The sequence below is a fragment of the Sapajus apella genome, unplaced genomic scaffold, assembly GCF_009761245.1.
Source record: "Sapajus apella isolate SASKATOON/1434 unplaced genomic scaffold, GSC_monkey_1.0 scaffold7, whole genome shotgun sequence".
NCBI classification, from domain to species: Eukaryota; Metazoa; Chordata; class Mammalia; order Primates; family Cebidae; genus Sapajus; species Sapajus apella.
This window is the reverse complement of record NW_022436947.1, coordinates 46,559,244-46,577,648: the sequence shown is the minus strand read 5'-3', so window position 1 is coordinate 46,577,648 and position 18,405 is coordinate 46,559,244.

Genomic DNA, 18,405 nt, shown 5'->3' with positions numbered 1-18,405 from the left:
TGGGAGATGGAATTTGTGTATTTACCAGGCAGGGCTATCTATGTGATCAGCCTCCAGTGAAAACTCTGGCACTGAGTGTCTAATGAACTTTTCCATTTGGCAACATTTCATATCTGTGCTTACCACTTGTTACTGGACTAAGTATGTCTGGTGTGATTCCTCTGGAAAAGAATCTTTGGAAGCTGGATTCTGCTTTCCCCTAGGCTTGATCTATGAAACTTTTCTCTTTATTATTGTGCTTGGTATTCTTTTAGTTCACTAAGTCATAGCTGTGAGCATGACTATTTGCTGTGTTCTCAAAATTCTCCTATGGAATCATCACACCCAAGAATGATCTTCAAGACCCCCAAGAAATAAGGTATATATTACATTGAAATGATTATATTTTGATACTCTCTCTGAATTTTTACACAAAGGAAACTCATAATATGGAAAAACTATATGCGAAAGGAGAGAGCTCTTGCTTCACAGAGAACAGAAAGAGGTTAAACTACTAGTTTTCCAATAGTAGTTAGATTTCTACAAAATCAAACATTTAAATTGGCAAATTACATATAAATTTATATTACACATATGTGTATGTGTGTGTGCTACTACTATCAAGCTATGAACTCATAAAGAAAAATATACCATTCTCACTTTCTAATCTATAGTGAACAGAGTACAAACTCTTTAAGCACAGAGAATATCACTTTTTCTAGTCCCAGTACTACCACTAACACTACTGAGTAAACTGGGACAAGTCACTTAGCTATTTTCAGAAAAGTCATTCATTCCTATGGCCAGACTTGTAGCTCAAGTTTAAGATTTTGAAGTAGATAATTTTTGGTGTGACTCCTTTCTGAAGTTCCAGTTGTTTTTTGAATAAAATGTACCCTTGGCATTATCTCTGTTTTCTGTTTTATCATCAGGTTTAACTTGACTGATCTGGTTGACATGTGAGTGATCCTGTTCTCCCTCAAAGCACCACGTGTGTCCTTCTAAGCTGTTCATTCTTTTACAGACCAAAAATATCCCAGTGAGATAAGGAATGGATTATCTTTTGGTGATGTATCAACCTAGGTCCAGTGAAGGAAAGAGAGCAACTAGAGGAATTAGACAAATAAAGCAGTTTAATAAAAGGATTAGAGCTTATCCATATTTTGGTATGACTCCATAAGTAGTCATACCAAAAATTATCCAATCCAAGGGCTGAGAAACTGTGGGAGTGATTGTCTGGAAGGAAACAATGGGAAGATTGTAGAAGGAGCATGAAAGACTTCATCCTGAAGTACAGAATAGGGTGGAGAAAGCACCACAGCTTTGAAGTGGGAGCTTGTGGAGAGGTCTGCACTGCTCTGGGCACTATAATCTCCTGAAAAGAGTGGTTCTGCTTTACTTGCTTTCTCCAAAACTCAAACACTTTCTCCCAGTGAAAAACTCTAATGATGAGTCATATAAGAAGAGAAATAATGGGACGTTTAATTCCTAGCCTTAGAAAGAATGTCAGGGGTATCTGGTTGAAAATTAGGAAACTCTAAAAGACTCTAAACCCATAAAAGTCTTCCAGAAAATTATGAATCTATATTTTTCAATAGTGTTTCAGAACACTTGATGAGGCTGTAACATTAAGCACTTTTCCAGTGATATCTGTGGTTTGTACTATGTTAAAAAAGGGGAAAATCACATATTCAAAAGTTTATTAAAAAGCTTTTAAAAAATAGAGATAAATTTTATTTGACCTGAATAACTATATCTGAAAGTGGTAGCCCAATATCTGTTTTAGATTGCAAAGGTAATGTTATGTTGATTTACTTTGAAAATGAAATGGAAGTCTCATAAAATTATTGCTACAGTTCAAATTGAACTATCACTTATTCATGATCAGTATAGTAGACAATTAATTGATATTGTGCCTCTATTTAAGTGATCTAACATTTAGATATCTTTACCCACTGAAAAGCTTATTTTGCACATATATTTTTCTTCAGGCATTCTTATATTTATCAGTTTTAAAGCTAATTGATGAATTTTTTAATGTCTTATAGAATTGTATCAAATTTTTAAAGTAGTCATATTTTTAAGTTCTAATTTAAAAATCAGTTTTCCATGTATGATTTATCTAGGTTTTGAAGCTGCAAGCCTCAATCCTCAAAATGTGTGCTTTATTATGTTTATCAATAGATAATTTGGAAGGAAGTATTACTAGCCATGTTTGTGTTTTAAACGGTCTTCCAAATTTTTCTAAATGTATTAAATTTTTACGGTACAAAAATGTTACAGACTGAACAAGATCAGTATGCCATACAAAACTGTTTAATGAAATGAGTAACTAAAAGTTTAGGCCAAGTAACCTACCTAGGTCAATAATTACAATGACCTGGATTTGCATTATAAAATACAGCATACAACAAATATGGGAATGCTTGAAATTGTGATGGTTGTGCCCAGCCAAGTTCAGAAACACTGTAAATAGGAGTTTCTATCCTTATGTAAAAATCAACATTCTGGCTCACCAGGTAAGTGAAGATGTGGCAGGTAGCATGGGGAGGTATAACACCAGGAGAAATGCCTGATGTAGGTGACTGGGGATGGAGGCGGCGATGGAGACAGGAAACCACCATGGCATATATGTGCCTATGTGACAATTCTGCAGGATGCAGGATGTACACATGTATCCCAGAGCCCAAAGTACAATTTAAAAAATTAATAAAAATAAAATTAATGCAAAAGTTCTTAACCAAAAAATTTTAAAAAAGAAAGATAATCAAAGGATGAGTGCCTGTGAACTTTAAATACATTGTGAAACTTCAAGTCCTCCTCTTCATTTGGTTCCCTGGGTAAATAGTTCTGGGCAACATGCATGTTTTTCTTCTTACCTGTAAGTCTCTGATTTTTATTAATATAGTTATTGGACGTTCACTAGTTTTTTTCATTTAAAAAATGTATTAAAGGAAGATAGTATTATCTTGAACACAGTACAATACTGTATTCAGTTCATATAATATTTCAGTCCCTATAAAAATACTTCTTTCTGTTTTTGTAGAGATGAGGTCTTGCTTTGTTGTCAAGTCTTTTATCTCCTAGCCTCAACTGATCCTTTTGCCTCAGAATCCCAAAATGCTGGTATTATAAGTGTTTGCCACCATGCCTGGTCAATAATATTTCAATTTCTTAATGTTATAATAAACCTAACACTATTCTTATTTTTTATTCATTTATAATAAAGCTGTTTAGTCAATTTGAAAGATAATCGTGCTAAAACACAATAGTTTTATTAAATGTATGTAAGCAGAGGAAGAGAAAGCATCACAGAAAATGTTAATGTAGACATATGGGAGAAAATCATATTAGATAGCATTTACTAAAAGCGGTGATATTTACTCTGAGTCTTAAAAGGTTCACCAAGTGATGAAGCCTGGGCAAAGCAGAAAAGCAGACAATTCAAAGAATAGAGCATTCAGAATTTGGAAGGTTCAGACTTCTATAAGTACATCAGCGTTGCTGGAACAATGGCAGAATCAGTAGCAGGAATTGCACCTGATTACTAAAAAAGGAGACAAAACATGAAAGGCCTTGGATTTTGAGAAGTTTAGATTTCTTTTTGAAGTAATGAAAGCCACCTAAAAATCTTAGATTAAAAAAATATAAGTATTTACATTAAAACTAACCATTTACTGAGAATACATTTAAAATTAGGCCAAAAATATTAGAAGACTGTCAGAGTAATCCTGTTGAAAATTATTACTATGAACCTAACATCAAAAGAGGAAAATTAATACATATTTAGGACGTAAAATACAGAAGGTTTGATTGGATTGAGAATGAGAGAGAGACAAGAGATGAATCCTAAATTATTCTCAAGTTTCTTGTGTGTTTGACTGGATAGATCATGGTATTATTGTAAAGATCTAGGCTAGAAAAAGATTTGGTGAGAAGGGGAGGAGGCTTTGGTGTTATAAATTTGGGATGTTCATGTGGAGGTAGCCAATTGATGGTTATATAAATAGGCCTGGAGCTCAAGAAAGTTTTCAAGGAAAATGTTGCCTTGAGAATCATCAACATAGTGCAATATAGTGGTAAAGTAATGGCACTACACAATCAGGCTTTGAGTAATACATTTCCTAACTCCCTAAATAGAAAGCAACATTTTTAAACCTGCTCACAAACCAGGAAAATTTATAGTCCTCCTCCTACATCAACTTATAGCCAAGCGTATACCCCACGTCTACATATAGCGCCTTACATCTCTCCCACACATCAAAATTCACACCACACAGTATGATTTTCCAGAGTTATGTAAGACTTAAAAATCAATGGCACATTTTGTGCTTAAAATTTGCTTTTATAGGAAAAATTGGTCAGAATATTTAACAACTCAAATTTACAAATGACTAAACTTTCCAAAGGCAGAGATGCTTTCAATTAAAAGATATTATTAGTCATGATACTTTAATGACAGATTTAAGTTCCACAAAGCAATTCATTTAACAGATAATAAGAGACTTTCAATTCCCTCATATAAAATGGGGTTCTAGAATTAGTTCAACTCTAGGGTTCTCTCCCAACACTAAATTCCAAAATTAAATTAGATAATTATTTAACCAATTCATTTCTATTGTATGCGTAATACTGTTTATGTGAATTATAATAATATGTACGCATTTTTTCCTACATTAGATTTATCGACATAACATAGATATCTGCAGAAGTCAGCTTACTAAAATATATGAAAAACACTTAATTGTTGAATTAGTCAATCTAGACTATACAGCAATACATTATGAATATGAACACCCCTTATTGTTATCAGTTATACTTTCAAGAATGTCTTAGAAAGTAGTTTCAGTTTAACGAAATAGAAGCTGTACATGCACATCATAAAAAGAAATGTGTTACAAATGAAATGAGAGTACATTTACAAGTTTAATTAGAAATTCTCTGTTTTGAATTTATGGATGATTAATTTCATAAGTGGCATACAGATCAAAATTGTTTTGGACTTAAAACTAATGCTTAATTAACACTTTAATATGTATATATTATTCTATTCAAAATAGCACATTCATTGCACTCACATACTGTTTTATTTAACATCACAGTTGAAAAACAACACACTCTCAAAAACAGCACTCTTTCAAGCTTATTCACATATATTTACAACCATCCACACACGTACAACTTACACATGCATACACACTCCCAATCATGTGAGTGCACACACACACACACACACACACACACTCATATACACAAATTCAGGATTTTCTTCCTTCTGCTATTGCACTCAGCATGACATATTCAAAATGTGTGGCAGAGTGAGTAGTCTAGCCTCAATAACAAACAATTATTACATAGAAAGAGCAACTGTCCTCAATTGTTGAATCTTATTGCTGGCAAAACAGCCTCAACAACGTCAAATAAATAAACAAATAAATGACATTTTTAAGTATCCATGGCTTTTTGACTGAGATCAAATGTGCTAAAAATACTTTTTGCTTAAATTTTGCAGAATTCAGTTTTAACCTACTAAACATTATACAAAGTAAAATATACTGTGTGTAAAATGGTAAAATAGTTCCTCAACCATCAGCAAAAACCTCACCCTTATCAAATAGTTTTAATTTAGATGGGGATGCCTTAGAAACCACAAACTTTCCATAGGTTAAGACCTACTCATTCTTTCTGAATTGTTTTTGTTTTTGTTTTTAGTTCATCCTATTTAAGTTCATTCTCTTTGCTGAGGCAAGCATTACAAATTAAGAAACAAAATCTAAAATGATATCTGATGCCTATCATGCACAATGAAAACCCACTGTATAACAAACGCTGTTGATTTCAGTAATTCAGCATTTAAAATCATTCTGTTTGTAGATTTCAACTTACCAACTTGTAAAACTGAGGCACCATGTTTTCTTCTGTTCAATGCCACTTAGCTGTTAAGTGACATTGTTGGAACGTGTAAACAATCTATTGTTCCTAAATTTAGAGGTGCTTCTAGCATTATATAGAGAAGAAAATATGCAGCAAGTATACTTTTCAGTATTATTTAAAAAATTCATATCTTCCACATATTTTAATCTCTATTTAAATAGAGAAACCTAAAACCACTCTCTGATGGATAATGGATATTCTGACCTAGCTAGCCTTCCTAGCTCAAGAGAATCACTGGGCCTTGGTAACTTTGGGAAGATGATACAGCATTAATTTCAATGTGAGATGCAATTTGATTCATTTCAATTCAGTACATCACTTTTTGAAAAATACATGCTTATTTTGTTGACACATTGTATTTGCACATACTTATGAGATTTTATTTTATATATATAATTATATATGTATATGTTATGTAATGTATATATGTATAATAGAATGCATATGATGTATATACATATAAATATATGTATTATAATAAACTATACCATATATAAAATTATGTGGTATAATATAATGATCAAAATATGGTATATTGTTCTAATCAGGGTATTTGGCATATGCATCACCTCATGTATTTCTTCTTTCCTGGTTGTGAGAACATTCTAAAGCTTGTCATCTAGCAGTTTTGTGTTATACAGCATTTTACTGTTAACGATGATCACCCTACCATGCCACAGAACACCAGAACTTATGTTTTTCTATCTAACTGTAAATTAATGCCAAATGATCAAACTCTCCTCATTGTTGACCCCTCTTGCTCTTCCACAGTCCTAGTAAAAGCACTCAGGCAAAAGAAATAAATAACAAGTAAGCATCCAACTGAAATAGAGAAATTCAAATTGTTCCTCTATTCAGATGACATAATCATATATAAAAGCTGTTAGAACTAATTAACAAATCATATATAAAAGCTGTTAGAACTAATAAACAAATTAACTTTTGACTTTTGACTTGAGGCTTATGATAAAAAACGGATGTTTCTCCTTGGCCTCTGGCATCTTTACAAATGCAGTATTTGTCTCCTGTTAGCCAACACCCAGGTTTCTCATTGTACCTGTAAAATAAAAGAAAACTTCAGGAGACCCTCTAAATTTATTATGTCAATGGAGAAATTAAGTTAACATTCTCCCTTATCGTTCTTGTTTTTTAAATGACTAGGATAGTTAGATCTTCTTGTTGAATTTAACCCTTTACCATTATGTAATTCCCTTCTTTGTCTATTTTGATCCTTGTTGGTTTGAAGTCTGCTTTGTCTGAAATTAGTATTGCAAATCTGCTTTTTGTTTTCCATTTGCATTCTTATACATGAACAACAGCCAAGCCAAGAGCCAAATGAAGAAGGCAATTCCATTCATAATTCCCACAAAAATATAAAGTAACTAGGAATACAGCTAACCAAGGAAGTGAAAGATCTTTGCAATGAGAATTATAAAACACTGCTCAGAAAAATCAAAGACACAAACAAATGGAAAAATATTTCATGCTCGTGGATAGGAAGAATCAGTATCATTAAAATGGCCATACTGGCCAAACTAATTTACAGATTCAGTGTTCTTCCTATCAAACTATCAATGACATTCTTCATAGAACTAGAAAAGCCTATTTAAAAATTTATAGGGAACCAAAAATGAGACTGAACAGCCAAGACAATCCTAAACAAAAAACAAAACTGGAGGCATAAGTTACCTGACTTCAAACTATACTACAGGGCTACGATAGCCAAAACAACATGATACTGTTAACAAAAATAGACATATAGACCAATGGAACAGAATAGAGACTGTAGAAATAAGGCCACACACCTGCAACTACCTGATCTTTGACAAAGCCGACTAAAACAAGAAATGGGAAAAAGGCTCCCTATTGAATAAATGGTACTGGGAAAACTGGCCAGCCATATGAAGATTGAAGTTGGACCCCTTCCTTATATTATATACGAAAATTAACTTTTGAAGAAGATGACAAACTTAAACTCTAAAATTAAAATGGACATTCAAAAGACTTAGTAGAGACAAAAAATGTAAAATATGAAATAAAAATATATGTTACTAGTGTGATGTTATACAAAAATATCAAGGGTATAGATGCTACCATGTTTAAACATAAGTATAGGTAATTTAGTAAGAAAAGGATAGCCTTTTCACGAAATGGTGCTGGAACAACTTGATGTTCCCATAGAAGGTGATGCAGGTCTTGGTTTATACCTCAAATTCTACCAGACTTAAAAATTGGATCGATATGTAACTTATAACTAAGCATAAATCTAGAATTATAGGGTAGGGCACAATGACTCACATCTGTAATTCCAGGGCTTTGGAAGGCCAAGGCAAAAGGATCCCTTGAGCCCAGAAGTAAGACCAGCCTGGGCAACTTGTAAGACTGTATCACAACAACAACAACAACAAAAAATAATGATAATAAAATAAAAATAAATTAATGTAGTTTGCTGCCCCTGTTCTATAGATACCTTTACACAAATGAGAAGACAAGTCTCTCACTGAAAGAAAATCCTACCTATGTGTGTTTGTCTAAATATTGATATCCAGACTATATAAAGATATTCTATAACTCAATAATAAACTGACAGCCTAGTAAAAATAGGGTAAATTACTTTGGGATGAGACACAAAAAGTAAATAAATGTCAACTATGTCCTTGAGAAGTTGACTGACTTAATAGTCATAAGGAAAGTGGATATTAAATCTCCTTGAGTTAAATTGTTACACCAACCAAAATGGCTAAAATAAAAAGGGCTTACTATACCACATATGGATGAAGGTGTAGAGCAGTTAGAACTTTCATGCACTGTGGTTGAGAGCAAAAATGGTGCCATTTGGGAAACAGTTTAGCAATGGAACACCTATATTTACACAAAATGTTCATTATAGTTCCAACATTGAACATATCCTTTAGCAGGTAAATGGATGCATAAATGATGGTATATTAGTACAATTGTAAACTACTGAGCAATATGACCAATGAATATAAACTTTCTCAAAGAGTACCTTTGGGTACTATTGGTTGGAATATAAATTAGTATAAACACTATGAAGAATAGCATGGAGGTTCTTTGAAAAACTAAAAATAGAACTACCATATGATCCAGCAATTCCACTGTTACATACATATCCAAATGAATTAAAATCAGTATTTAAAAGAGATATCTGAATTCCCATATTTATTACAGCATTATTCCCAATGGCCCAAATATGGAATCAATCCAGGTTTTTATTGATGGATAAATATAAATAAAAAATAACATATAAACACACTGAAATATTTTTCAGCCATATAAAAGAATTAAATCCTGTCATTTGCAGCAACATGGAGGGAAGTGAAGCGCATTATGTTAAGTGAAATAAACCAATCACAGAAAGACAAATATTGCTTGTACCCACACATATGTAAAAGCATTGATTGCCTGGAGACGTAGAGTAGAATGATGGTTACCAGGGGCTGAGAAGGGAATGTGGCAAGGGTTGGTTAATGGGTACAAAAATGTAATTAAATATAAAAAATAAGATGAAGTATTTGGTATCACAGTATGACTACTATATATACAATAAAGTTCACAATACTTTATTGTATATTTTAAAATAGCTAGACAAGTAAAATTTGAATGTTCCTAACACAAAGAAACAGTAAGTGTATGAAGTAATGAATATCCCACTTACCCTCATTTGGTCACTACACATTGTATACTCATATAAAAATAACATATGTACCCCATAAATATGTACAATTGTTATATACCATGAAAATTTAAAAATTGAAATTAAAGAAACATCAAAAATATTTTCAATAATGTGAATCTTAGTAGGCTGAGTTACAAAGGCAGAATAGAAAAGAGAACATATGTTTTAAGCTATTAATATTATATTCTAAAATAGCCAAAACTAAGCTATGGTTGTAAAGGTCAAACAATGTTTGACTTCAGAGTTTATTTACTGGAAATGGGCATTAGCAGATTTAGATAAGTGTAGAAATACCTTGATTAGTCAAAATATAAAACCATACAATATATTATATGTAAATTATGCCTTAGGTTTTTAAGAAAGTGAGTTTTAAGGGTAAGATATCCAATAACTTTTCTTATATGGCAAGGTGAATGCCATAGTTATTAAGAAACTAGGTATGATTCTGAATTTCTCTGAAGCAAGCAATATTGTCAAATTCTGAGAAATGATATAAAGGAAGCACAGGAATGCCTTTGTTAGATCTCAAGGTAATTAACTTTAAAATAATTAATTTAATTTGAAGTAGTTAATCTTTGTATTACACTGTCCTTCTTCTATGTAGCTCCATCACATATTTTTCTGTCTAGCGTTTTACGTTTTGTCTTTCTCTATTCATACCACAAGCTGTTCCCAGGAAAGAGTCTAAAACATTTTTTTTACCCTACTTTCAGATTAGTTGATATACTCTCTCAGAAATATTCAGTCTTGATCCCTCCTTCAGCTGGTAAGAAAAACAGGCTCCTTTTAATGTATGTTTTCGGGCCCTTAAAAATCTATTGGACTGAGTTACATTTTGAGGAATAGAAGATAATATCTTCCCACATGGTTGATTATAAGTAAGAGGATACTAGGGCATCTCTTTTTCCTAGGTATTAGGAACCTACTCAGGATTTTAGATATCATTTGTAAAGACACTAATAAGTGGAGCATTATAGAATGAATTTTCACAATTTTCGAGGACAAATTCAGAAATTTTCACACATAACATAACTTCATGGAGAAGTGCCTGCGTTTGAAATAAGTTATCAATTCTGGGCTCTATATATTTTATATTTCTACCAATACAGTTATTATCAGTAGAATGAAAATAGATTATTATTCTCTCTAGTGTATTTTATTTATCTTTTAAAAGCTGGTGATAAATGAAGTGTAAGGTGTCTTAAACTCTTTTAACAATCTACTTTCTTTAATATCACAATTCTGTCTTGTGGTTTGTACTTTTGCTTCTAAATAGTCCCGAATTCAGTTTAAAACCTCTTTATTTAAAAATACTTATTAGTTGTATATTAGAATATTAATTCTGTACAGTACCATAAAAAAGATTCGGTTCAATCCATTCATCAATAATTGATTACCTGGTTATATTAATGTCCTCATAGTCAAAATATTTAGGCATACAATTTATGCTGGAGATTGTTTGGTTCAAGATTTTGCTTGAATATTTTTGGTAAATTGACAATTTTTCTCACCCAATGAGTCTATTCCCTATGTGCAACGAATAGATGTATCTGCATTGGCTTTCTTCACTGAAATTTAGGCTCAGGAGAACAATATCTTATTTATCACTCTTAAAATTTAGTTCATTTCCATTGAGAATTGTAAGGCCGGGTGCGGTGGCTAAAGCCTATAATCCCAGCAGTTTGGGAGTCCAAGGCGGGTGGATCACAGGGTCAAGAGATCGAGACCGTCCTGGTCAACATGGTGAAACCCCATCTCTACTAAAAAAAAATACAAAAAAAAATTAACTGGGCATGGTTGGTGCATGCCCGTAGTCCCAGCTATTTGGGAGGCTGAGGCAGGAGAATTCTTTGATCCAGGAGGCAGAGGTTGAGGTGAGCTGAGATCATGCCATTGCACTCCAGCTTGGGTAAGCAGCGAAACTCCGTCTCAAAACAAAAAAAAAAGAGAATTGTATCTTGTAATTCTAGAAAAAGCAGGCAGAGTATAGCTAACACTTTACTTTTGTTTAGGGAAGAAGAAAATGTGCCTAGGTGATATATTATTTATTATGGTAACTATTAATAGACAGCTGGAAATAACTTTGGTTTTTTAAATGGTTAGAAGAACTACTCTTACTGAAAATGTTATCTATGACATATTTAGAAAATATAATTTGGACTATAATTAGATACCACAGAGTGTATTCTTGAATATACTATGCAAATTGTGGTTTTTTAAAGTCGGTTTACTTATAACTCAAAGGACTAGAACTTCCTTAGTAGTCTTAGGAATTGAGACTTGAGGAAACCATTATTAACAATCTCTTTAATTTTCTTTTAAAGGAGTTAAAAAGAAAATTAATTTAAGTTTTAGAATAACCTCTTGTATTTTATCTTTTAAAAATGTCTTCATATTAATTTCAATCTGTAGGATGAAACATACAGATTTAAATAGATAGATAGATAGATAGATAGATAGATAGATAGATAGACAGATAGATAGATAGATAGATAGACAGATAGATAGATGCTCACACATATATGTATATATTCGGCAAAATATATACCTTGCTGGAAAAGAGCTATATGCACGATCTTCTTGCCTGAAGATGTATGATCTTACTGCTAGTCCCTGAAGTTATTTTGACTATCAGGCTGTATCAAACCATTGAAATGAAATGTATCCTTGTCAATAATCATCCATTAGAAGAAGAAAAACTTTTTTTTTTTTTTTTGAGATAGAGTCTTGCCCTGTCATGCAGGCTGGAATGCAGTGGCCTGATCTCAGCTCACTGCAACCTCTGCCTCCTGGGTTAAAGTGTTTCTCATGTCTCAGCCTCCCAAGTGGTTGGGATTACAAGCTTACATCACCACAACCAGCTAATATTTGCATTTTTAGTAGAGAAGTGGCTTCACTGTGTTGGTTAGGCTGCTTTCTAAATCTTGGCCTCAAGTGATCTGCCTGCCTCAGGATCCCAAAGTCCTGGAATTACAGGCATTAACCACCACACCCAGCTAGAGTTTTAAACTTTTACTAACAAGGAGAAAGTAGCTGATACAACCTAGTGAGTATCTAAATTCTCAGTGGAAAACAGAATATAAGTTTGAAAGATTTATAATTTAAAAAGCTTATCTTGCTACAATCTAAAATAAAACATTTGATTTGTATTCCTTGAGTTAAAGTAATGTGATCAGAGACAATTATTTGTAACCAAAACTACAAATCTTCACATTCCAGAACTGCAAAAACCTAAGAGCTCATCATTTCCTACCTTTCAATGTTTTGCACAAAATATCATTATTTTGGTTATACATGTGTAATTTTGTCATTTTGAATATTATTTGAACTAATTATTAACTCCAAGTTGATTTCATGCAACTGCTCAGTAAGCTGTCTAGAAAACAAAACCTTAAGGCATGTTATTGGAAAGTAAATATAATAAAAGAAATGATTCAACATGCAAATTAATTATAAATAAAAGGATTGTTTGTTCTGTTGGTATGTGCATATTGTAACATTTTTCAATATAGACAGGTATCCAACATCTGTCTTTCTTATCATTCCTTTTGTCAGAGATATTAATGCAAAACAGATTAGGTATTTATTGCTGTCAAATTCTTGTAAATCCATATGCATTGCAGTTTTTGTTTGGCTACAGGCCCATCAATAGGGAAAATATTTGTAAGAGAGTGTTCAGTGTTGTGGGGGGTTTGTGTGTATGTGTGTGTGTGTATATATATATAGAAATCAGCATATCTGCAAAGTGGAGTTTTATTTTATTTTAGGTTTGGGGGTAAATATGAAAGTTTGTAGCTTATGTAAACACATGTCACAGTGGGGTGGTTGTACAGATTCTTTCACTTGTCAAGTATTAAGCCCAGTGCTCAATAGCTATCTTTTCTGCTCCTCTTCCTCCTCCCATCCTTCACCCTCAGTTAGACCCCAGTGTCTGCTGTTCTCTTGTATTCATGTGTTCTGATCATTTAGCCCCCACTTATAAGTGAGAATATGCAGTATTTGGTTTTCTGTTCCTGTGTTAGTTTGCTAAGGATAATAGCCTCCAGCTGGATCCATGTTCCAGAAGAACACATGATCTTATTCCTTTTAATGGCTGCATAGTATTCCATCGTGCATATGTACCACATTTTTTTTTTTATTCAATCTATCATTGATGGGCATTTATTACCTGTCTTTCTTATTGTGAATATTGCTGCAACCAACATTTGTGTGCATGTGTCTTTATGATAGAATGATTTACATTCCTCTGGGTATATATGAAGTAATGGGATTGCTGAGTCAAATGGTAGTTCAACATTCAGCTCTTTGAGGAATTGCCATACTGCATTCCACAACGGCTAAACTAATTTTATGCCCACTGACAGTGTATAAGTATTCCATTTTCTCCACAACCTCGCCAGCATCTGTTATTTTTTTTTTGACTTTTTAATAATAGCCATTCTAGCTAGTGTAAGATATTCTCTCATGTAGCTTTCATGTGCATGTCTGTAATGGTCAATGATATTGAGATTTTTCTCATATGATTGTTGGCCACATATATGTCTTCTTTTGAAAAGTGTCATTTATGTCCTTTTCCCACTTTTTAGTGGGGTTGTGTTTTCCTTGTAGATTTGCTTCAGTTCCTTATAGATGCTGGATATTAGACCTTGGTCACATGTGTAGTTTGCAAATATTTTCTCCCATTCTGTAGGTTGTTGTTTACTCTGTTGATTTTTTCTTTTGCTGTGCGGAAGCTCTTAAGCTTAATAAGATCTGACTTGCCAATTTTTGCTTTTGTTGGGATTGATTTTGTTGTCTTTGTCATAAAATTTTTGCTGGTTTCTATGTCCAAGATACCATTACCTACGTTGTCTTTCAGAGTTTGTAATAGTTTTGGGGTCTTTAATTCATCTTGAGCTGATATTTGTATACAGTGTAAGGAATGGGTTCAGTTCCAATCTTCTGCATATGGCTATCCAGTTAACCTGCAGCATTTATTGAATGGGTAGTCTTTTACTCATTGCTTGTGTTAGTCAGCTTTGTCAAACATCAGAAGATTGTAGGTTTGTGGCCTTATTTCTGCGCTCTCTATTTTGTTTCATTGGTCTGTGTCTGTTTTTCTGTGAGTACCATATTGTTTTGGTTACTGTGGCACTGTAAGCATACTTTGAAGTCAGGTAGCATGATGCCTCCAGCTTTGTACTTTCTGCTTAGAATTGCCTTGGCTATTCAGTCCGTTTTTTGGTTTCATATTAAATTTAAAAAAGAGTTTTCTCATTCTGGAAGAATGTCATTTGTAATTTGATAGGAATAGCATTGAATCTGTAAATTGCTTTGGGTAATATAGCTATTTTAATCATTTTAATTATTCCTATCCATGAGCATGAGATGTTTTTTCATTTGTGTCTTTGATTTCTTTGAGCAGTGTTTTATAATTCCCATTGTAGAAATCTTTCACCTTCCTGGTTAGCTGTATTCCTAGGTATTTTATTTATTTATTTATTTTTGTGGCAATTATAAATGGGATTGCTTTCCTAATTTGGCTCTCAGCTTGGCTGTTGTTGGTGTATAGTAATCCTAGTGATTTCTGTACATTTATCCGATATCCTGAAACTTTGCTGATGTTGTTTACCAGCTGAAGGAGCTTTTGCACAGACTATCGAGTTTTCTAGATATAAAATTATATCATTTGCAAACAGAGATAGTTTTGATTTCCTCTCTTTCTATTGAATGCATTTTATTTCTTTCTCTTGCCTTATTGCTCTGGCTAGAACTTCCAATACTATGTTGAATAGAAATTGTGAGAGAAGGCATCCGTGTTTTATGCCAATTTTTAAAAGAAATGTTTCCAGATTTTGCCCATTCAGTATGAAATTGGCTGAGTGTTTGTCATAGATTGCTGTATTATTTTGAGGTATTCTTTTTCAATACCTAGTTTATTGAGAGTATTTATCATGAAAGGGTATTGAATTTTATCAAAATCCTTTTCTGTATTTATTGATATAATCATGTGGGCTGACCTTCTGCTTATATGATGAGATAACATTTATTCTTTTGCATATGTTGACCCAACCCTGCATCCTGGGATTGATGCCTACTTGGTCATGGTGGATTAACTTTATGATGTGCTACTGGATTTGGCTCACCAATATATTGTTGAGGATTTTTATATCTATGTTCATCATGGAGATTGGCCTGGTTTTATTTTTTATTGTGTCTCTCCCAGGCTTTGATATGAGGATGACGCTGGCCTCATAGAATGAGTTGGGGAGAGGACCCTGTGGCTCAATTTGTTGGCGTAGCTTCAGTAGTAATGGTATCAGCTCTTTCTTGTATATCTGATAGAATTTGGCTGTGAATCCACCAGATCCTGGGCATTTTGGGTTTGTAGGTTATTTCTTACTGATTCAATTTCAGAGAGTATTATTGGTCTTTTCAGGGAATCAGTTTCTTCCTGGTTCAGTCTTGGGAGGGTGTATGTGTTCAGGAATTTATACATCTCTTCTAGCTTTTCTAGTTTGTGTGCATAGAAGTGTCCATCATATTTTCTGATAGGTTTTATTTCTGTAGGATCAGTGATAACATTCTTTTCATCATTTCTAATTGTGTTTATTTGGATCTTTTCTCTTTTCATTACTAGTCCAGCTAGTGTTCTGTCTATCTTAATAGTTTAAAAAAAAAAAAAAAAAAACTACTGCTAGATTTGTTGATCTCTTGAATGTGTTTTTTCTGTCTTGATTTCTTTCAGTTCAGTTCTGATTTAATTTTTTTTGTTGTTACATGCTAGCTTTGGGGTTGATTTCTTCTTGCTTCTCTAGTCCTTTCGGTTGTGATATTAAGCTGTTAATTTGAGATATTTCTAGATTTTTGATGTGGGCATTTAGTGCTATAAACTTCCCTATTAACACTGCCTTATCTGTGTACCAGAGATTCTGGTATGTCATATCTTTGTGCTCATTAGTTTCAAATAACTTCTTGATTTCTGCCTTACTTTTATTATTTACCCCAAAGTCATTCATGAGCATGTTGTTTAGTTTCCATTTAATTGCATGGTTCTGAGAAATTTTCTTAGTCCTGGCTTCTATTTTTATTTTGCTGTGGTCCAAGGATGTGTTTGGTACAATTTCAGTTCTTTTGCATTTACTGAGGATTGTTTTATTTCCAATAATGTGGTTGATTTTAGAGTATGTGCCATGCGGCAATGAGAAAAATGTATATTCTTTGTTTTGGGGTGGAAATCTCCACAGAAGTCTGTAAGATCCATTTGGTTCAATGTTGAATTCAGGTCCTGAATATCTTCTTTAATTTTCTGTCTTGATGATCCCTCTAATACAGTCAGTTGAGTGTTGAAGTCTCCCATTATTATTGTCTGGGAGCCTATGTCTCTTTGTAGGTCTCTAAGAACGTGTTTTACAAATCTGGGTCCTCCTGTGTTGGGTGCCTATATATTTAAGGTAGTTAGGTCTTCTTGTTGTATTGAATCCTTTACCATTATGCAATACCTTTCTTTGTCTTTTTTGTTCTTTGCTGGTTTAAAGTCTTCTTTTATATGAAATTATTTTCTTGGTACATTTTCCTCCACCTTTTTATTTTGAGTCTATGGGTGTCATTACGTGTGAGTTGCTCTCTTGAAGATGGCATACAATTAGGTCTTGCTTTTTTATCCAGCTTTTCACTCTGTGCCTTTTAAGTGAGGGCGTTTACTCTGTCTTTATTAAAGATCAGTACTGACATGTATTTGATCCTGTCATTTTGGTGTTAGCTGGTTATTATGTTGACTTGTTTGTGTGGTTGCTTTATAGTGTCACTGGTCTATATAAGTGTTGTTTAGTATTAGGTGATAGTATTCTGTCCTTTTTATATTTACCACTCTTTCAAGATCCTCTTGTGATGCAGGTCTGGGGCAACAAACTGCCTCAACATTTGCATATCTAAAAAAGATCTTATTTCTCCTTTGCTTAGGAAACTTAGATTGGCTTGATAATATCCTGAAATATGCCTTCTAAGTTGTGTTTATTTTGTGTTCCTCCCTTTCAGGGAAGCCAGTGATTGATAGATTTGGTCTCTTTATGTAATCCCCTGCTTGTTGGAGGTTTCGTTTATTTCGTTTTATTCTTTTTTTCCTTATTTTTATGTGACTGTCTTATTTCAGAGAGCCAGTCTTCAAGTTCTGAGATTCTTTTCTCAGTTTGATTTATTCTGCTAATATTTGTGATTGCATTGTGAAATTTTTTATTATGTAATTCAGCTCTGTCAAATCAGATTTTTGTTCTTTGTTATTACAGCCATTTTCTCCTTCAGCTCCTGTATCAATTTTTTGTGACTCTTATTTTCCCTGGTTTGGGTTTTGCCATCCTCACGAATCTTCATAATCTTCATTCCTATTTGTATTCTGAATCCTATGCCTGTCATTTCTGGCAGCTAAGCCTGGTTATGAAGTCTTACAGAACCTGGCTATGAAGTTGGAGAACTGGTTCAGCAGTTTGGAAGACACACGACACTGACCACTTGAGTTACTGGAGTTCTTGTGTGTAGTGCCAATGCTTAAGACTATTTAGAAAACATCTGCTTCAAGAACCTAAAACACCTTTTTCTAGGAGAACCAAAGAAAAATTGTAAAATAATCCAGTTTTGTTTTGAAAGCACTGTTTCTTGCAACTGTGTGATTTTATTGATCTTTTGTTTGCTTGTCTCTGTCTTAGTAAGTTTGGACTGCTACAACAAAATATCATAAATTGGGTATTTTATAAACATCTGAAATGTATTTCTCACAGATCTGAAGATTTGAATGTTCAAGATCAAGCCATTCACGTATT